This window comes from Tyto alba, unplaced genomic scaffold (assembly GCF_018691265.1).
Source record: "Tyto alba isolate M040663 unplaced genomic scaffold, T.alba_DEE_v4.0 Super-Scaffold_2, whole genome shotgun sequence".
NCBI classification, from domain to species: domain Eukaryota; kingdom Metazoa; phylum Chordata; class Aves; order Strigiformes; family Tytonidae; genus Tyto; species Tyto alba.
The window spans coordinates 4,344,945-4,362,125 of record NW_024881282.1 but is presented as its reverse complement, the minus strand read 5'-3'; the positions used below and the strand labels follow the sequence as shown (position 1 = coordinate 4,362,125).

Here is a 17,181-nt window from a genome sequence, read left to right as displayed (position 1 = left end):
GAGCACTGTCCTGTTGGAGTTTAGGTGTGCAGGTTTGCAAGCACGGGCTTTCAAAGTCACCAACCGAAGTGATTTCTTTCTGGTTGGCAAAATTTCTGGCACTCTCAATTTTTCTTCTGTGCATTGGGCTGGATGCTGTCTTGGCAGGTAATTCAGCTCCTCTGTTGCTCTTAACCCTACCCAGGATCCTCAGAGTAGTCACTCTTTTGTCTGCAGCCACTGACGGTCGTGGTCTGAAAGCTGCACCTGTGCTGACCTGAACACACATCCCGGCACACACAGTCACATCAGGAAACAAGTAGATAACCAAGGGTGCAGCAGCATGGCAGTTAAGTAGTCAAGAGAGCCTGGACCAAGACTGGATCTCCCTTTCCCCTGCACTAACCCCTGGGCTCCTTCTTTTTGGCCTGGTAATTCCTAAACTGTTTGTTGCACTGGGACAAAAATCCAGTAGAAGTTTTTGTGTCCTTATTTCCTTGGGCATTCATGCTTATTCGCAATTCTTTCGCCTTAACTTCAGGCGTTGATGGATACACTCTGGTGAGTATTGCTATGGCAGTTTAAGATGTGACCGCTTGTTCTGCCCCTCTGGTGTGGGCTACTGCTTCACATCAGAGCTGTCAGAATGAACGTATGCTGGGGCTTCTACCAGATGACAAAGCCAGGTTTGTAGATAGTTGATCAAGGTGCATCTGAGTTAAGATACTGGATTTTGGAGAGGAGCAGGCAAAATGTAGGCACACATTTCCTTCTGCTGGCTTTGCTAGAGGGATAGGAGCTCCAGCGTGAGGTGATATCTAACAGCTGCAGAATGGAAACGTCTTAAACTAATGCAGCTGTTGCTAAGTGACTGAGCCAAATTTAGCATTTTAATTTAGCAAATTTAACAAATTAATTTAGCATGCAGGTGTTAATTTATTATCTTAACTATAGATATATGTTCCTTTTTTCCTCTTTGCATTTGAGACTGCCTGGAAATAATGGGAGAAAGTTAATTTGAACCCCTAATATTGTCTGGTTTCACCATTCTTTCCTAACTGATCCTGTGGTATGATTTCTATCTTGCCATCTGATTCCTTACTTGCAGCTTGCAATGAAGAAGACCGTATAATACTTGAATTGCAAGCTAGTCTCTGTTAGAAGCAAATGAAATAATTATTTGGAAAACCAATCAGGAAGCATTCAAATTTTCCTTGGTGACATGCCTACTTTAGTTGTAGAGCTTGTTTCCTTCTAGATCGCAAACATCAGCGTTAAGATTAGCCCAGCATTGTGAAAGCGCTTAGTCGGCATTTCATCATCAGAATGAGTACTACTGGATTTTGTGATACTGCTCCTCTGCCAATGTCAAACAGATTTAGGCATAGCAACCCTCACATGCTTGTGCTGAAACCTGGTCGGTCCTGAAACAGCATGTTAAAACAAGACCTTACAGTTGGATGCACTTTGCTTTGGGGATCGGCTGAGAATTCAGTCTGATACGGATACCTTGAAACTGGATACCCATGAGAATAAAAGAGCTGAACTGAAAGAGATTAAGCAGCTCTTTGTACATTCTCCCCTGTGAAGTGTAAAGGACTGAGGGCTTTATTATTTTGTAACCACTTATAGAGCAAAAACAATTACTTCAGCACAGTCCCCTGGAATATAGTTTTATTAAATGCGCTCGTCACAGAAATCTAAGCATACATGCAAAAATAAGAAATCCTCCATACACAGATTTCACAACAGAGCACTGTCCCTCGTGGAACTTAAACGTTCCCCACCCCAGATCCCCGTAAGCAAGTAGCTTTCCCACACTTTTTCAAACACAGTCCGCATACATCAGCAGTTGGCTCACTTTCTGCACTGTTCTTTGAAAATTATTTACCTCATGCCTCTAGGCCCTTCTTCTCCATACAGCCATTTACATCTTTCTGTCTGGGTGGGATAAAAGCCACCGTCAACAGAGAGTAAGTTTCGGTATCACGTTTTTCTGCAAGGCTGCTGTCTGCTAACACACAGCCTTTGGACAGAGGCTGCCAATCTGATGCAAACGTTAAATGGCAATATTAAATGTTTCTTCCCTATAGTTCACCTGCCTGCTGAAGATTAGGTCTCTGTATGACTGCACTGAGTCAGGTCTGCTCCACTAGATTTATATTTGCTGTGACTGGAAGCATTCAGAGGCAGTTTAAAGGACGGATCTAGTCTGAGAACAGAACTGGGAGACAGGAACACCTGAATTCAAGAAACATAATTGCAGTAGTTTTGCTTCATGGCCTGAGGCTACTGGTTGAGCTCTTACCTCATTTTCCCCATCTGCAATACTGCTCATAGGATGGTTTGGTGATTAATTTATGCTGATGAAGTTAATTATTTGGTAAGAATTGAATAATTTGATAAGAATCTCTATGTATCCCAGAAAATGTGGCAAAACCAAAAACAATACAGCCAGCACTAAAACTATTAATTAACAAATGCAGACAAGATGGTCAGATTCAGGATAGAAACCTCATCAGAGATATGTTTGCCAGTTACAACTAGTGCAACTTGATGTTTCTCTGATTCCAGAGACAGCTTGACAGGAATATAAAGTTAGAGGATGGCATGTTCTTGAAACCTCAGTTCTATCCTGCCAGTTTTGGAAGATCTATGCAGTATGCTAAGGCAGCCACTGGAAAAGGTCAGGGGATTGTATGTTGCTATTTTGCAGTTCATTCAGGTATATATGAGGAAGAAAGTGGAAAGGATTATGCGATTAAATTAATTTATTAAGATTTCCTGTGTCCTGCAGAACAATCTGGGACTTGTCAGCAATTTGGACAGCACTGAGATGTACATCATATCAAAGGAATTCTGCAGGGCCAGCTCTCTTGGCAGGCTTGAAGTGATCTATATCTCCAGTGTAACTTTGGTTTTAGTGTGACCAACCAGTATAATTAAATTACCAGTGTTACTATCCTCAGCCAAATTGCCACTGACCTTTTATAGCTCCCTCTATTGGATTAACTACCAAAGCTGCTCTTTACCTGGCAAAATAGGTGCTCCATCTTTTCAGTTTTTTGAGGAGTTAATAATTTGTATTATCTTCCTGTTTTTATGATACTCTGCATGCTCCGGGTCAGTACAGATTATGTTGCTGAAGGCCTTTACTTTGCTCTTTTAATACAATTTAACTGCACTGATGTTCGAAGCTGCCATGAAATATCTCAAATTCAGTGTAGTTTTTCCAACACATTTGAAGTCAGCTACTCTATAATCAGTGTTATGATCCACTTAGTCCATCTTGGACCCAGTGCAAATAGGCAGACGTGAAGGATGGTGGTTTCATATTTTCACAGCTTGCTTGTGATGCATCTGAAGTGCCCAGAGACTCCATGTCTGTCAGTGCTCTGCAGTTTTTGGTTGATATTCATGCAACCCAGTGAGGCAGAAGAGCAGAGATAAGGGAAAGAACAGGGGAAGATTTCTCTCCGCAGTTTATTCTCCGGGCTTTTGTTCAGTCCAGTTTTAAATGGTTCAAGCTACTGAAGTGATTCAAGCTATGACATTTTGGCAGGGTGTGAAACAAAATCTGGCAGAGGTGCTATGACTGAAGGGCAGGTTTTGTTCTCTCTGAAATGTGTGGCAAATCTCTCACTGGCTTCAGTCAGAACAGGATTGGGTCTTCAGAGTCATTCAGTTTGAATAAACTCACGAAAAGCAGCAAAAGAATCTAATTTTGTTGTACCATTACACTGTTTCAATCTCTTTTGGGCTCATCCTCCTCTATTTACAGTGTCCTACAATGCAGCCAAGACTTTCTGTGTAGAAAAATTAGCTGCTTTTGTTAGGTTTTGAGTAATAAATACCCCTGGATTAGTAGTCCCTGTCTGATGTCTCATTTAGACTGTCTCTTGCATTACCTAGTTTTTAAACCCTGATACTGGAAGTGGAAGCTCTCCAGAGGCATACTTTAGAAAAATCAATAAAGAGGAAAAGCTAATTGATTTTAAAATTATTTTTATTATTATTTTCTTTATAACATAGACCATTAAACTTGGGCAGTCCCTAATGAAAGGTAAGTTTACTGCCATCTGGTTTACCACACTTTCAGAATCATCTCCCTTGTTGCCGTGTTGTTACAGCTTTTTTTTTTTTAATTTCTCCCCATCTATAGGTAAAAAGACATTTTAAAAAATAACATAGTTCAGGATAATTTGGATTAATTTCACTTTCAGAAGTGTTTTTTCTGGATTTCTTACCAGTTCATTAGTTGTTGAGCTCAAGTTATGTGTAAATCCACTTCTGCAGTGTTCTTTCACATGTTCACAGACAAGGATTTATCTCATCATAGGTCTACAGTAAAATAGACAGCAAAAAAATGAAAAGCGATTCTGAGCGTGTTTTATAAAACCATTGCAACTCTGTAAGATGAATCCTGGAAGGAAAACCTGTCACAGGCTTGTCTGTTGAAACACTGTTGACGGTTTTTTTTTCCTGAATTCTTTGTATTGAGGAGAGATGAGAGCCATGGTTCTGGGACAGTACAGATAACCTGTTCACACCTGAGGCCAGGACAGTCACCCAAGCAGTTCTGAGAAGGCTCTGCCATACAGCATCGCAGGCCAGGATCCAGCAACCAGAGCTCGTTCTGTGATTTCTGGAGGTATTTTGCCAGTCTGGCAACGTGCTCTCATGTGCTTCAGATGTTTGTCTGCCTTTACTGTGCTACTTTCCACAGTTCCTGCACTGTCAGCAAGTTCCTTCATGCTCCAGAGGCCCAAGTGAATAAGCAGTATTTACGACCTCCCCCTTTCCCCCCCTCACCTCTCAGTGGTGCCCCTCGAGCTCTCCCTGGGTGCCTTGTTCTTCATCTGCAGCACTGCCATAAAATACTGCCTGTATTTTACAAAGAAGAGTTGCTGTCATGATTTCCAGTCAAGATGGAACATTGATCCCTAAAGGAGCGTCTAGACTGTATGCCTATCCTCACTTCGGGTTGGCTGGTGGGATCTGGCAGGGAAGGGATGTTCAGAAATGAGGTGAATGATTTAAGTAGGGCTGGGGGGGATGAAGGAGAGGGGAAATGGGAGGAAGTAGGGCTAGATGTTTCAAGAAACATCTGTTGAAGAATAGGGGCAGGGATGGATAGGGGCTTTTTGGACTGCAGGCAAAAGGAAGTTCTGATGCTGGGAAGTACAGCTACAACTACAGTTAGGAAATTAAAAGTGGAAATTCTCACTCTAGTTTCATGCATGCTTTTGGAGCACATCAATACTGGTTTTAATATCTGAAAGAAAGCTTTTCTGTTACAGTGTTCATCTCCACAGACTCTTGCACAATGTAGGATTAAAATGCAAATGATCAGATCCCGATGTGAATTCACATAGCTCCAGTGGCTGACCCAATGCAATTGAAGCTTATGTGCACATCCTCCCCACTTCCTCCCCCCCCAAAAAAAAGCTTATGGCATTTGAAAATTTTTTTTACATAAGATTACCAGTGGCCAATCATATTTTTAAAATAAAAAATCTTCAGATCTTTGAGAAAACATAAAAATCTAAGTCAAAACCAGTATCCAGTACAGCTCCACAGAAACTCAGAGTGCAGGGCAAAACTCCCCCATCTTTTTAAGCTTGAATTTGCAGCATGCCTCAAAACTGGGATGTATGTGCTTAGATTCAGCTGTTAGCTAATGAATCAAAGACTGACCTCGTCAAGCCATTACCCATCTGTATTTTATGACTTCCAGAGATACACAAGGCTTCCAGAATCAAATAGTCACTTGTGGCTTCCCTAGTATTCACCCTGACTTGCTGACTGCTCACCAAAGCACTGAGTGCTCTTAGCTGTCTCTGTGCAATTTCCTGGCTAAAGGAGATCTGGAATGTAGAAGCGTATTCATCACCAGAGGTTTTGCCAGATTCCAGGACTTCAGTGAAGTGGTAAGAGATTATTTAAAATTGGAATGTCATGAAGATTCCTCTCAGTTTTCAAGCAACTATAGGGTAACTTAACCAACAAGAAAGTAACCCTTAAGGAGAACCTGAATGATCTGGGATTTAAGCATCAAAAAATGTACCAGCTTGTAATTACTGTTATACCTGCACCAGACATATCCTTGACTCTTTACTGTGAGCCTCATGATACTGAAATGGAGGACCAAGTGGCAAGTGGGAACATGCCCAGTATGGCGCTCTGACCATTCATCCAGAATGAAACTACTGGACATAGCCAAATACTGAGAAGTGGTAGTGCATAAACTGGATTTTTTATTTCAGTTGATAAAACTGCAGATAGTGCTAAGATCAAGTGTAATCCAGAACCAGCTTTGCTAAAATGGTGACCCTGTTTTTTACCCCTGTATTTGAACTCATTCTAGGCAGAAAAACCTTAGCAAACCTTTCTCCAGGATGGTGGGAAATGCATGTCCATGTTAAATACACACCAGATGTAATGTGCTACTCACATACATTTTGGAACCGATTCTCGCTTTCTTTGTGATGGGTATTACCCACCATCTAACATCAGGATATGTAAGATAGGAAGCAGGTACTGCTCACCACCAGGTGTTCTGGCCCTTTTGTTATTTTGCCACTTTGCTTTTCTGGTACTAGCACACCCTAAAGCTTACTGAGGAAATGAAAGATTGTTTCTGATGTGCTTTTGTGTGTGTGTGTTCAGAGAAGACATTTACTCTTGTGGATCACAGATTTGTGTCAAGAAACACATTCCTCACCGCTTTAGACTGTTGGGTTATCTGGACGAAGTAGAATGAAAAGGAGATAGCTCTGATTTGGAAGTGTCTTACGTACATTCTGCAGCCCTGTACAAGTTTATATGATATGTAGGACAGTGATGAATCATAGTCTGTCTTCTTCATCATTTCACACCAGTGTAACAGCATTATTTTGCTGGATTGACTTCTGATTTTCTGGGTGAGAAACCTCTAGGCAGTAATATGCTGACCCACCATCACCTTCAGTTTTGCCTGCTGGTGCTTGCTGTTTCTACACCTTCGCAGTGCGATCTCTGGCTGAGGAACTTTGTAATTGTGTACCATATGACTGTAGGTCTCCTTTTTTTTCTTTTTGTCTTTTTCCAATCCTTGCCTGACTATTAAGACTTAGAAACTTGTAATTAGCTTTCAGGTCATTCATGAACTCTCGTTTCTTCCTTGTAGGCTGAGGCCAATTTGTCTCTAATTGCTGGAGCAGATTAAAGGAGTGGACGGATGATTGCAGGTGACTAAGTTGGTATGTTGTAACAAGTTACTGTCCCTCAGCTGAGATTTAGCTTCTGTGATTTCACATGCTCTTGTGTTCCCCCTGCACTGTGTCAGCAAAGATATTTGGGGATTTTATCTGGCTGAAAAACACCCAGGAAAAATCTTAGGTGGGCAAGTTCCTTGATCCCTTCCATTACATAGCTGCACAAATAGCTGTGCTGGCACAGTGCAGGGAGTAGCTCAGGAGCAGAGTTGCACAGCAGGGTAAGAACTATTGATACTGGTACTGCTGACAAAAAAGAAATCAGGCTGTGCCCTGTGGCAGCTGGACTGCTCGTTCTGCTGTACATCTGAAGGGGAGAAAATTGTGGTTATTACACGTTCACCATAAAATCAGTTGTTCAATGAGTTGGTCACTGAGGCTGTGGCCTGGTGCCAGGCTTCTTCCCACAGAACACAAGAGACCCTTCTGTGAGGTGTAAGAAATTCCCCTTTCCCCCCATACTGGGAAGGGGCCATCTGACTTTATCCTAACTGCAAGGCAAGATGGATCCTTTCCCTGAAAACCCCCTGAGCACTTTCTCTGCTCCGAGTGCTTTGAATGCAAATAAAATGGTCTACATCTCACTCTTTCCTTTCTCGAGTACCAAATTCTAGTTTGCTGCAGTAGCTTTAGGTCTCATTCTGATGTTGTTCGTGGACGTTCCAAATGCCTCTCCCTCCTTTTGTTTGTGAACTCCCTCTGAAATATCCATAAACAATTTTAGAGATTGGAGTCTTGAAATCTGGGTAATTTAGAAAACTATAAGTACTGTAGTCCCAGGATATCGCTTCAGGATCTCCTTAGGATTCTGCATTACTACAGGGTAAAATAATAACCAAATGTAAGAATACAGTTCTGAATGTTTTGATGAGATTCCTTGGCAGTGAATATACAAAGATTTAATTGAAATAATTTCTGAACCGAGTTAACCTGTGGTGTTTTCTCAGCTTCAGGTGTCTTTAAAAAGCACCTATAATTAAAGTCCTGGTTAGTTCATGCTGCTTTAAGTACCTTTATACTTTAAACTTTATACAAATACAGCTATGGCAAGGGCTGTTAAAGTAATACACCTGCTGAATATGGACCAGGCATCAGGTCATCCACCACAGTCAGCTTGCATAAGCATTCTCCAAGTGGTTGATTGAATGTATTTGGTAAAGTATCTTGTCAGACAAGGCATGTTTATGAGTATTTTGGACTGATCTCTTGCCTGGCTTCAAGATTGATTTTTTTTTTTTTTTTTTTTAAATTATCAGGGTGCATTTTCTGAAAACACTTTGTGACTTTGAGCATGGTACAAAAGGAAGTTACTCTTCCGGTCTCAGTTCAGGGCTGAAGGATAACTGTTCAGTTTTAACTCCAACTTTGACGGTGCCACCTTTGTGGATCAGACATTCAAACAGAATGCATGTTCTTTTCCTGAGTTCCCCCCCTGCAACAATCACATAAGCCCAACTCCCATGTAACTGCGGGATTCTTGATACGGGCTGATCATGGCTGCATTTGAAATGAAGTGGCTGATATCCTGCCCTGTACCGAGAGAAGCACCTTTATGTCACAGCCAGATGACAAACTATGGACAGACCATGCTCCGGGTTCGTGCTGCCTGTGTGTGGGGTTTTGAGTCCAATTTTAAATGTATCCAACAGAGGGAAGTAATTCTAAGCGTGCAATTCCACAATTGATTGAAATCAGCTCTGTTGCAGTCCTACTCTCCCTACCAGCCCCAGACTTTCATTCTCACTTCCTTCATTTGTTTATTTTTTGTGGGGTTAATTTTCTGCTGGTTAGCTCCCAAACAAACTGATAAACATTGGTACAAGGGAGAAGGGCAAGACTCTGGCAGCACTGTCTTAATCTGTCATATGTGGGCATGCTGTCTGGGTATAAAAGGTAGGTCTGGGGTGGTGACCTGTATTATTTGTCTCCCTTTTATCTGTATCTACCTGCTTCACTTAATGTTTTATTTTTGTATGTCTAGACAACGTGTTCCAAGCACACAGCATCAGCATGCCCAGGCTCTGTTCTTGAGTGTGGTGCAGCTGGACGGCTGGGCAATCAAATCCCTCCTCCTTTTTTTCTCTCAGTAGAGCACAAGCGCTGAGCCGAAAACTGCTCTTAACCAGGGTGACAAGTTTCCAGCCAGTTTTGGATCCCGGGAAGAACCATCACCCGTGTCCCTGCAGTCTGAGGTACAGACATCTCTGCTTGTGCAACACACAAGCAGGGCAGAGCCTGATTTATTCTTCCCTTTTTTGGATCTGCACGCACACACTCCTCAGCACGACGGAGCCGGCTCTGCGATAGCACAGTGTGATACAGAAATAAAGTCATTACAGTGTTGCATGCCAAGGGTATGATTGCCGGTGATCCACTCCCTGCCTTGTAGCTCCGTTGATGGCGTGATCACGGAAGGCTTTTACATCCCAGGCCAACGCTGTTCCCTCCCTCCGCCCTGCAAAGGTGCCGGGCTGGGGGCAGCAGCCCTGCAGCTGCAGCAAGGCTGTCCCACAACCCCCACGGCTTTTCCCGAGGCAACACGGAGGCGAAAACAAGCTCCGGGGCTCCAGATCTGCCGCACCGCGAAGGTACCACCCCCCCCCTCCTCCCCTCCCCCCCCCCTCCCCCCCCCCCTCCAACTTTTCACCCCGAGCTAAAAGAAACGGGAAGCTCCAGCCCCCTCTCACCGTGCGTGGTTGCCCACCTTGGTGGCAAGGCGCGGGGGGGTGGCGGGGCGGGCCCCCCCCGGAGCCAATGGCAGTGGTAAGGCGGGGAGGGGAAGGGGAGGCGGTGCCGGGCCGACAATAGGGGCGGCGGGCGGGCGGCCGGGCCGAGAGCCGGGCAGCACCTTGCGGCGGGCGGAAGGTGAGTCCCGCCGGGCCGGGGAAGGGGATTTCCTCGCTTGGTGTTTTGTAGCCGAGAACTTTGCAAAGAGGGTTGAGCAGCCTGGTTTTCCTCCCTCCTTCCCCCCTCCCTCCCCTCCCTTTCCCTCCCCCCCCCCCCCCCCCCCCTTTTAAAAGTGAGGTACCCACCCTCCCTCCCCCGCTCCTGCCTCCCCGGCTCATTCATTTAACAAAAGGACTTGCCTTCAGACCCCGCGCTTCCCAAGCGAACAGCCGTTTGGAGCCGCATGCTTGGGGTCCCGGGGCAGAGGTTGGGATGGGAATTGGGGCTTAGCCCAGAGTTTCTCCTGAGCACCCCGTCCTGGCTTCGGCTGGAGCAGGGGGAGCGGTTGGGGCAAACACAAAGAATTGAGGAGCTGGACCATTACTGGGCGATGGGGTAATGCAGCCCCGGGCTTTGTGTGGCTGGTGCGCAGGGATGGAGAGGTGGGAGCGTGTCTTTAAACCTCCCCGCCCCCCTTCTCCCCCACCCGTGTGTGTGTATGAAACCGTGGCTTTTTTGCTGTGAAAGTACTTAAAAGCAAATCTGAACTTAGTATCGTGGGATAATTCAGATTGGAAGGGACCTCAGGAGGTCTCTAGTCCAGCCTCCTGCTCAAAGCGGGGGTTTCTGCGTGGGGAGTGGGTAGCAGTGAAGGGGCATCGGGAGATGGGTGACACCTCCGGGTGCTCTTGAATGTTCCTGGGAGCCCGAAGGAGAGGCAGCAGCAGCAGCAGGATGAGCCCTCAGGGGCAGCAGCGCTTCTCTCTTCCACTGTGCAAGGAAATACCCCAATCCACAGCTCTCCCATGCTTGCAATCCTTGTTCTTGCTGCTTTTGTTATCCAGAGGGCTTAAAATTCATGATTGTTGGGAATAGCTGGCTCCATCCGTGCATGTGTCATGGTGCATCTGCTCCTGCTGAGCATTACTTGATCCTTATTCTGACATTACCTCCAGGAGTTTTTTCTTCAGGAACAACATTTATAAATAGATGTCAAAATTGGGCTCTTTGCTGGGGACCTGTTACCGGCTGTAGGGCATGTACTTTATGCAGTGTATGATGTACGTATATATGTAACACTAACTGTAAAAGCTGTTTAGTTAGCCAGGTGTTTCAAAGTGAAAGCAGGTATTGTAGTTGGGTGAAATGGCTGTGTCGGGCACAGATGGAAGAGTGTTTGTTCTCTTTGCTTGCACTTACTCTTTGTACAGTGACTCATGGATGCCTCTCACTGAGCTACCTCCCCCTTCTCCATACCTGGAGTTTCCTGGTGTTGCACACATTACCTGGCAAAGCAGGGAGCATCTTCACGTCTGCCACTAACATCTCTTAGTGTGGGTGTGTTAATCTTGCTCACAGCTTTTCAGGATAAGGTTGCAGAACCTCCTCCTTGTGGAGCAGTTTGTGTGTGTGTGTGTGTGTGTGTGTGTGTCTGCTGGATGCTTAGAAATTGCTTTTCCCTGTGTGTTTTCTGTGGATAAGTCAGAGAAGTGAAGGTCATCTCTGCACAGAGAACAGAAGGTACAGTGGAAATTTAAATATGTCTAAATACTGAATCTGTTTAACTGTGGATTGTCCCTGTCCTGTTCCATGGGACAGAATGTGTTCTTAGCTGTACTGTATAACAAAGCTGGAGTTTAAGAGTGGAGACTGATAAGCTGGGTGGGTATTTAGCCTGAGTCCTCCGGGGAGGGACCAGCTTCTTTAAACGGGATGATATAACTACCATTCTTTGACTTGGAAATGAAAGCCAAAAATAAAATTGAAGAGGAAAATGCTCTTTTAGAATGACAGCAGGGATGCTTTGACTGGTTTTATGGGATATAATGTGCTCTGGATGTTGCTCAGAAAAAAAGACTAGGGAAATGTAAGGCTTCTGGTTCATGCTTTTCCATGCATCACGGGGATATTGGCAGAAATGCGTGACAAGTCCAGCATAACTTCCACAAGTGAAAATATATTGCTTATTGTGTTTCTGATGGCCCCGCTTGCACTGGATTAAAAACTGATGCTAGCTAGCTCTTTTTGCTCGAGGGGTCAAAGAACTGTTTGATTACTGCTGATTCTTGTGTATCCTTTTCCAGGTCTGTGCAGACTTTTTCTCTCAGCTTTGACTACAAGTACATGAATTTCACCTAGTTTGCTAACTAGTGTTTGTTTGGCGTTTTTTTTGTTGTTTTTTTTGTTTTGTTTTGTTTTTAGATAGGAGTGAGCTGCATTATGGCTTCTTTCCTTCTTTCTCCCTTTTGTGCACCTGTCTTGCTTCCTCATTGTGGGAAGTTTTGTAATTTCAAAAGCTGTTTGTTATGGTCCCGTTCCCTTATATTCTTGAGAGCGTACAGAATCAACTAGAGCTGAAATAGACTTTTCTCAGTAGCAAAATACAGAAATGATCCAGAACTCCACCCTTAAAGCAACCTGGGTTTATAGTTCATCCTGTCAACAGCAGATAACGAGCAAATAAACTTTGTAAAGGATCTGAAAAACAACCACTCTTTCTGAGGAGGTACAAGAAACAGACTGAAACCAGACAACTAAAAACAAAAGTCATAATTCTTTAAACCCGAGTCAATTGTTAGCCCTTTAGCGGGTACAACAATATCTCTTGTTGGCTTTTTACCTCTATGGGAAGGCAGAAGAATATTGTGTGCCAGAATCATATTGTGTGAAAGAGCCTTTTTCTATGCTTGGCAAGGAGCTGAACTTATTTTCTCAGCCTGATGTATTGGCCTGTATAGGAATTGGGGAGAATTCCTATAGGCGTGTTCTGCTTGATACGGAGGGATTGCTCTTACGGAGAAAATAATTTCTCCAGTGTGTGACTCTTACGCACTTACACAGCTCTCACCTGAGAGGAACTGCTCTGCACCCCCGTTCCCAGGGATGGGAATGGCTGGGTCCCTTCCCTTTGGTGGCAGCAGGACTGGGACTGTCAGCAGACGCTCGCTCATGCGACACATAAGTCACTGTGATCACTTCTTCCCTCCTGAGCATAAGGCACATGATGCTCTTTAGGAATGAAGAGCTTAAAATTGTCTGATGCTGCTTATGCGAACCAGGTTTTAACTCAAGTCCAAGCTTGAAGTTCCAGAACTCGGGTGCGGCTGTGCGTGGCTCATGTAGATGTGGATGTTATGGCTGTGAGGGGTAACACTCAGTGCTCTCAGTGATGATGACTGCCCCTGGCTTTGTGCAGGGGAGGAAGGTTACTGTTGTCCTGGCCCTCCTCAGCCACATCCTCACATCTGTAGTCGGGAGGCTTTGGGTCCTCCCACACTCTGTCTCCTTTTCAGCATGTGACAGTGGGGTGTGTGTCACAGTTTCAGGGCCCTTTGTGGGACTCACTGGATGAAAACACAGCTGCTCAGAGCTGGGCAAATCTCCCTAGGGTTCCAGTATGATCAGTAGAGAGGAAAAAGCCCCTTTAGGATGTGGTCTGTATTGTCCTTCAGTAGGCATTTTAAAATAGGTCAGAGACTTGCATTCTAAAAATGCTGATTCTTCTTTGTAGTCACCCTGGCCTCCTGTGTCTCATGCGTTGTGTCGTACATGGCAGCAGGTAGCTGAGAGGAGTTTCACTTACTCCTCTCACTGTGGGGATGGCAGGCAGGCAGCAGTGCTAACAAATCCACTGGCAAAAGCACTGTAGTAGCATAACTTTCATGAGTTCCCTTCATTTTAGCACTTGTTTGTTGGGGTGGGGGGAAGGGGAAACAAAAAAGCCATCTGATGAAGTGCTTTTTCAGGGGAATTTGAAGAAAAAGTAGAAGTATTCATTTCTAGTTCATGTACTAATATACTTCTAGTAAATTATCTGGGCTCTCGAATAGCTGTTCAAACTGGCAGTCCAAGTGATCTGACTTCCAGTCATACTGCTAACGATGGCCTTTCTCTATCTCTTGCGTCTAGTCTGAGATGCAGGTTAAACAATAACTTTCCTTCCGTGATTTCTTTCCTTCTTTCAATCTGTGCTCTTTGAACCTGCTATATAGCTAGCTTATTTCACTCTTAAACTGATATAACAGCCTTGAAGTCATTCTATTTCCTACTTCCTGTCTAGAATCAGCGAGGCGGTGGCAAATCAGGCATTCTTTTATCATCTTAGGTTTAAAAAAAAGAGCAGAAAAAAAAAGGTAATGGGGTAGAAGAAAGGCCCTAATTTGAGAATAACAGGCCAAATCAGAACACTGCAGAAGTAGTAAGCAAAAGTACTTTCTGAAAATAAATAATTTCTCCTACAGTAGCCCTTTGTGGTCCCAATTACCATGTGAGAGGCAATACACGTAATATATTGTGACTGCCTTGAAGTATATGACATCTAGCTGCAAACATCTCCGTGATCTAGGTGGGCCTGTAGCTGTAGGACTACAAGCAAGTCAAGTGGCAAGTACATGCTGCATGCAAGTGAGGCATAAAGCTTTGTTTCATGCCTTTTTTTCTCTTCTGTTTCTATAAAGTCAGCCCATACCTGTAATTTAAATGGGGGATGGGGAAGGAAAATAATTACTATTCATATTGTGTGTGGTTTTGGGACGGAGGAGAGTCATTCAAGTTTATCTTAAGGCATCGTCTCCTGCTTTTATGAACTTGATGCATGTAGTTCAAGTGCGTCTGTCCGTGATTTACAGCTCATGGCATTTGATGACTTTACAGATGGCAGCAGAGAGAAGGAAAATCAAATACGAAAGGCTAGGACACAGTTTGACAGAGTGGCTTGCTAAGGTGTCACAGCACCACTTTAGGACTTTGAGTTACTGTCTCTAACCATCAGCAGGGCTTTGAGCTATCAATCCTCTTAATGACTGTAAGTGGCACACAAGTGTTTTAGATGACGCTGCTCTTACAAGATGAAGCCCGTTTCTCAGGGCTTATGTTCTATTCGTGAAATAGGAGCTGGAGTGAGAAATATTTTTATTTGAGCTGGTGGCTCGCTTCATGTCGTTCTTCTCATTTACATATAGAAAGCTTAGTCTAATGTGAAATACCTTATCACATCTTTAGCATAAAGAATTTCCAGTATAGATTATTTTCTGCACCTACATATTCCCAAATGCACATTCTCAGCTGATCTTAAAATAGTGGCTTGGCCACTTCACCCAAACTCCTCTGTAGAAAGAGTAGAGAAGTGATTCCTTTTGTAAAACTTGGATTTAATTTCCTCAGCTATCTGTAAGTGAACATTATACCATTTTTTACCGACAAGTTCAACTTAAAGGCTTTATGCCAGGATGAATCAATCATTTGCCTTTAGTAGGCAAGAACGTCTTGTTTCAGTTGTGCTTTGGAGAGGCTAGAAGTCACAGCTGACCATAGAATTCACATGCCTCCATAGTTCAGACATGTTTGGGATAAAGGCAAAGCTGATTTCCTTCAGCAGCAGAAAGGAGGAATATTCCAACCACTCTTTCCCAATCCTGTCTGTACTACTGAAGCTGTTAGATTCATATCAGCTCCAGGCCCTGTGCTAACCTCTGTAAGATGGAGCATGTGTTTGAAGCTGCTACTGAGCTCTGTAACCCCAGTGTGTGTTGAGGTAGAGGGAGGGGGAAAAAAATGAGGCCAGGCTCATAGTATATCCTTTGCTTTTCTAATTCATTAAACTACTCACCTGAGCCTGAACTCTGGTGACCCTTTATAATAGAAGGTAGATTTAACAGTCAGCTAACAGCTGCGAAGACCAGGGAGGGTGTAGCACAAAAAGGAATTAGCAGCAAATGGACACATCAGGATTTGAAATGCAATATTGATTAGTTCATTAAAATTAATAAGACACTCAATTATAAAACTCCCATTACATTTTTCAGTTCTTCTGGAAATAGAACAAATGTCCTTACCCTTTCAAGAATACCTCACTCAAGACAGATTCTAATGTCATTTTCCTTTGCAAACCACAGAATGTGTTAACTCTTAGTGAAGCTCAAGTTTGTGTTTTATTTAGTAAAACATTGTTTTTAATAGACCAGAAGATGTAGTCATAATATTATGAACTAAAAAGTTGCTTTAATCAAGGCTGATCCAAATTAGTGTATAATTGCACTAATGTTCCTGTAGTTAGGGTAAAAAATTCAAAGGCAGATATTCATGTACTGGCTAATTTTTACTGTTTCAAAACAAAGCAGTAGGGGGGAACCCTTTGATTCAAGTTCAGGAACTCAAGGAACAAGTTTGAGAAAGGGAATGTTGGTTCATAAAAAGGGTCACATTTTTCCTAATGCTTCTGAAATATGTATATGGCCTCCATAATATAGAAATGCAGTTTTCAGGCTATCAATATAATTGTCTTGTGGAACCTTAAATGACTTAAAGCTGGCTTTCCAATGTGAGTCTCTGTGCTTACTAAGTATTGTACTTTGTTAAATAGTATCTTTAATAAAGGATCTGCTTGAGAGGGTTTGAGCCACTTGACTCATGGCACTTCCTACTGAAATGAGAAATTGTTCTAGGAATACTCAATTTCCATGCAAGAGGGAGGCTGGAAGAAGATAAAGATGTGAAACAAAGATCCTGCAATGATACAGTGTATGGCACTTCACATACATGTGGTTACTGTTAATTCTTTTTTCCACAGAAGTTTGATTGAATTTTCTTGCCATACTGCTCAGGAGAGCTAACTCTCCTGTTTAACCACAGAACGTTAACCACAAGCTTATATTTCACATCCCTGTTTTGCCCTGCCATTGCACTTGTTTTTAGTCCCACTTTGGAATAAGATGCACGTTCAATTTCAGTGTTGCATCTCTGGTGTTGCGATCGCTGTGGGTTGCAGATGAGAAGGGAGAAGCTTTGGGAGTTCAACTCAAAGGAGTGGCCTAGAAATGAATGGTGATAATGCTGCACAGCCCTTCATCAAAACCATCCGCTTTCTGTTAATCAAAGTAATTGGTAAGGTTCTTTGGTAAAATGTATGCATGTTGTGGGTGTGTGTTAAGGTGTTTGATGCTTTCTGTTAAGCTCCAAGATTCTGTAGATGTGAAATCTATGCAAAAATCTGTGTCATATAAAAGAGACTTCTCCCACTCCTATCTGTGGGGAGAAATGACAGAATTTGATCCAAGTGTGC

At 43.4% G+C, this 17,181-nt stretch overlaps 1 protein-coding gene across 6 annotated transcripts in view; it reads left to right on the top strand.

Annotated features, from left to right (window-relative positions):
- Positions 1–9,408: 9,408 nt before the first annotated feature.
- PAK1 (p21 (RAC1) activated kinase 1) overlaps positions 9,409–17,181 on the top strand; it is a 76,909-nt gene continuing 69,136 nt past the window's right edge. For 2 of the 6 annotated variants that reach the window (XM_032991116.2, XM_032991113.2), the window contains exon 1: positions 9,540–9,823. The gene's annotated coding sequence lies outside the window, so the exon portion shown is untranslated. Of the gene's footprint in view, positions 9,428–9,539; positions 9,824–9,945; positions 9,999–10,049; positions 10,101–17,181 lie in introns of those variants that run through there. The other 4 variants (XM_032991112.2, XM_032991118.2, XM_032991117.2 and 1 more) reach the window with 4 other exon arrangements.